Genomic DNA, 4173 nt, shown 5'->3' on the forward strand with positions numbered 1-4173 from the left:
TGTAACAACTGAAGCGATGTCTACTTGAGGGAGAGTCAACTCCATGCTGCACTCTTTTTCCCTTAGCTAAAGTTTTTTTCCCACTGGGTTTTCTTTAGCAAGGTTTTTAACGAGGCAGTAACTTACAGTTGATCTTCAACAAACAAAATTGCTATCCAAGGGGGAGTGTTATAATATATAAATATATAAATATATATATAAATGGATAGTCAATTATTGATACACAAAAGTAATATTATTGTATTACCTAAACTTGTGATATTTTTGCTATAAATAGCCATGAATGCAAGCATTAAACTTGCACCATTTTCTCACACTTACAAAGTGTTTCTTTCTCTCTATTATCACCTTTGTTCTTGCACTTCATTATTAGCATTCTTAATCAAGAATCAAATCACTAAAGGTAGTTATAAGCCTACTGAATTATAACATCAAGAATCAAACCACTAAAGGTAGTTATAAGCCTACTGAATTATAACATATATTTTATTTTAAGCACTTATATAATATTCATATAATTATCGTTCTGATAAGGGAGATGATTCTCACACACCACTTTTTGATCCTTATACACTTTTGTCTCATAAGTTGGCAGTTATGCACCTAGAAAGTTGAACTTATATTATTATTATAAGTATAATTAAGGATAGATTAGGTAATTAAGTGTACATGGACCAAATTGTAGTGTGCGAGAATCACCTCCCGACTGATAAACGTATATATTTATATGAAATTACATATGGAAACAACTCAATAGTTGGTTAATTCATATTACACACTCATTGACATTTGTTCCTTCTTTATATTAAAGAACATGAGACCGGTTATAGCATGGTCAAACAAATGAACCATTATAAGCTTTTAGTTCTCCCATTGGTGACATTTAGATCGTTTGAAAGCATCATCGAATCTTTAACTGCACACAAAAAAAAAAAGAGCGTAGAGGATCATTTATGATCTTGAAGTATACATACCTTCAACTGCATAAAACATCTCTTCTAAAATATAAAGGATACTTTGTGGGTTCTATGAGGATGAGGCTTTCAGCTATTTCATATAAGTATAATATAAAATAAAAGAACATACAAGTATAATATAAAATAAAAGAACATTGGTTTATAAACTTTTAGCATATAATAATTTGTCTCATCAAACCTTGAACAGACTGTCAAAGAACTTCACACAATTAACTACATATCTTATGATAATCGAAGTAATTACCAATATCAATGCTTCATTTCGGGGTGTGGTTTCAACTATAATGTGAGTGTAAATATAAATGTGTATGTATATTATTAGAGGTCTTTTGTTGATCCTTGGTTGAATGAAACACACAAAGTAAAATTGACACACATGAGCATATGAAACAGACACAAATATAATAAACGTTTAACCAGTTATAAATACATTACAAAGGATTAAATCGTTATGACATTGTTATATTAGTGTAATAATAACCGTAAATATATTAGATATGAACTAAAATATGTTTCTTTTCACAATCTAGGTACTCAACATGCTTAACAAATGATCCATTTTCAACCCAAAACCATATTTACTAAAGTCAACCTAAAGTACACTACATTATATATCAACAATAAGTTACAAATGTTATCCTTATTTATATTTCTTCACTATTACTTTCAATTAAATCAAAGGCAAGGTGACTTTTGTAAGTAAATTCAATCAGCGAGTGCTCTTGCATCTTAAAATAACGATACTCGAATCATAGGAATCAAACACTAAGAACCTTGATAATCAAAGCTTTAATATTACTAAAAGATATCAACCTAGCTCCTCAGTTTTATAACGTGTCAAGGTTTTGTGGATTCAAAACATCACAAATTTTAAGTAATACTATGTTAATGATAATAGGATGTAATTTAGCAGTATTTGCTAAACATATGAAACTCAATGTAGGTAACTAATATATTGTAGGTTAAAAAACATACCAAATTGCTTGTATATCCGTACCATAGCTGCAATCTCAGGACGAATTTCAATTCGCCTGCAGTCCTTGAAACTTATCATTGTAATTTATGGCTACACGCAAAGCTTTTCAACTAAAGAAGTCGTAAGTAATCATGAGTAAACAATTAAGCAAACCATATAAAATAGAAGTACTATAGTTTTTGTGTTAACATAGAATTCAAACCTCATGATCATTAGGTTACTACTGGTAAGATATTTTATTCTAGTGGTTGATGCTTCATGTTCAAGATTTTCAGCACTACCCTAACATAGTGCTAACCAACTAACCACATATTCACTAAATGTATTTCATTTGAATAGATCTTCGGGACATTTAGTTGATGCATCCAACCTATTATACAGCCTAATGGGCGCAAAATAATGAACTCAGTTTTCTACCACTTCAAATGAAACAATGTTATCATCTATCAAGGATTTAACTGTACAACAAACTACACAATTTTCCTTTTTATTTGATCATTAATAAATGTGTATTAAAAAATTATTCTTGTAGCTCATATGATGATTATGTATAACCGCAAAACAATCAGAACACCAAATACAAATGAAACAATTTTCCTTTTTATTTGATCATTAATAAATGTCTACTAAATGTGATTTCAAACTCCCATTTTCATGATGTAAACTACTTAAAATCAAAACTTAGATATTTAAATTTGTCTACAAATCATGTTTTTGAAGGTGAAGAAAGAAGTATATGAATCTAAACGAAATTATTACCATCAGACACATTTGGAGCAGACACGCTACCGGGTCCAAGTCCACCAAATGTATGCATCAACATACTCAGATCCTTATTGTTTTGCATTCCAGAATTTGCAAATATGAAACAATATTAATACATCCAGACCCATATTAATTAACGAACAAAATATAATATAATTAAAAATTATTTGACTAAAAAGATGATGACAGGATAAAAAGTGTCTACAAAAATATCAGATTAAAAATAAACTATGAGATGAAATCAATAAATTACAAACGAAACTGCACACGAATATTTATTATGATATGGTCATAATTGATCGAGTTCACATCCTGAAATCGCCGTTAATGGTTATAATTTTGGACGATGACAATCAGATAATATCTGATTTACCTGGTTCAAGCCCGATGAGAGATTTTGTTCCTTCAAAATCGTAATAATCTCAAAAAAATCATCTAGCTAAAATTCCATCGATTTGACTTCTTTGTTTGATTTCATATTTTGTACCGATTTTTGGGTTGATTTCATAGTTGAACAAATTGGATCTGGAAAAATTGATTTGAATGAGAGATAAAGGGTCGATGTTTTGGCAATTTGACAGCTGTAAATTACACGTCATTAGTTGCTACTAATACGGTTATAATGACAATTAGGCTAAATTAAACTTTCTTTTAGACCACAGATAACGCAACGGCATTAGCCACTATGCCGCCACAAACGCCGGAAATGGGCGGTGGGCGTTTGTCCCGAGGCGTTTGTCGCCGGATGACGGGGGTGAGGGAGGGGCGCCTTGCGTACGTGTCAAGCTATGATTGGTGGATGGATTATACCCGTTGGAGAGGTTTGAGGATGAAGAAGTTAAATATAAATAATTGAAAACAAAAAAAAAGAAAATGAAAAATAAACCTGCAACGATGGTAGCTATGATGAAGAAGAAGATTGAGGTGGTGTTTGTTTTTGGCCGACGGCAGCCTCTCCGGCGACGGCAGAATCACCCCCTCCGGCGGGTATTGTGTTCAAAGATGTACCACAAACTAGAATTGAAAGAAAAGAAAATTTTGGGTACTGTGTTCAAAGATTGGGTATTGTGTAGATTAGGTGATACTCCGTAGATCTTAATAAAAAATATATACTTTAGTGTTTTTTTTTTAATTAAGTCTTTTTTATTTTTTGTATTTTATTATTTTACCTTAATAAAAACTAATTAAAACAACCAAACAAAAAATCAAAAATAAAATGTCACGTCACTGTCATGCTATGACAAAAACCCCCATAACAGCTTTCCTATAAAATGGCATGGTCCAGTCACTGACTTGCCCCAAAAAGTGCACATCTTTCACTCCATGTAGGCGTCACCATTATCCGTGGTCTTGTATAAGTATAAGTATATATAGAATATAGAAATTTAATATTTAATATTTAAGTGGGTCATTTTAAATATCTTAATGGTTTAAACTATGAAAACTTAAATTCTA

The 4173-nt window shown here is 31.1% G+C and overlaps 1 long non-coding RNA gene across 1 annotated transcript; it reads right to left on the reverse strand.

The window, feature by feature from the left end:
- Positions 1-687: 687 nt before the first annotated feature.
- Positions 688-3772, reverse strand: LOC139852879 (uncharacterized). The gene is made up of 2 exons (XR_011761212.1): positions 1953-3772; positions 688-916 (listed from the first exon to the last, which is right to left on the reverse strand). It is a non-coding gene; the product is annotated as an uncharacterized lncRNA (long non-coding RNA).
- Between the last annotated feature and the right edge of the window lie 401 nt (positions 3773-4173).

Source organism: Rutidosis leptorrhynchoides, chromosome 6 (genome assembly GCF_046630445.1).
Source record: "Rutidosis leptorrhynchoides isolate AG116_Rl617_1_P2 chromosome 6, CSIRO_AGI_Rlap_v1, whole genome shotgun sequence".
NCBI lineage: Eukaryota > Viridiplantae > Streptophyta > Magnoliopsida > Asterales > Asteraceae > Rutidosis > Rutidosis leptorrhynchoides.